The sequence below is a fragment of the Crocuta crocuta genome, unplaced genomic scaffold, assembly GCF_008692635.1.
Source record: "Crocuta crocuta isolate KB4526 unplaced genomic scaffold, BGI_CrCroc_1.0 scaffold129, whole genome shotgun sequence".
NCBI classification, from domain to species: domain Eukaryota; kingdom Metazoa; phylum Chordata; class Mammalia; order Carnivora; family Hyaenidae; genus Crocuta; species Crocuta crocuta.
In genome coordinates this window covers 10,693,564-10,693,808 of record NW_027551571.1, presented here as the reverse complement: position 1 = coordinate 10,693,808, position 245 = coordinate 10,693,564, and the positions used below count along the sequence as shown (strand labels likewise).

At 59.6% G+C, this 245-nt stretch overlaps 1 protein-coding gene across 1 annotated transcript in view; it reads right to left on the bottom strand.

Annotated features, from left to right (window-relative positions):
* MYCN (MYCN proto-oncogene, bHLH transcription factor) overlaps positions 1-245 on the bottom strand; it is a 5,295-nt gene that overhangs the window by 3,283 nt on the left and 1,767 nt on the right. The window lies entirely within an intron of this gene.

The window sequence follows — 245 nt, the reverse complement described above, 5'->3', positions numbered from 1 at the left end:
GGCGGGGAAGACAAGGGAGGCTTGAAAAAAATAAATAAATAAAAGCGGTAGTAGCCATCTGTGCAACCTCCCTCTACCTTGCTGCGCCCTGCATACGATGTCTGCACTGCCTTTGTGTCTTCTCCCCGCGCCGCCCTCCCCGGACCTGCGAGGCAGCCCCTTTCCACCCTCGTGCTAACAGGTTTCTGCCCAGAAAACGCACCCAGCGCGCCTCTCCACTCGCGCCCGGCTTCGGCCACCCAACT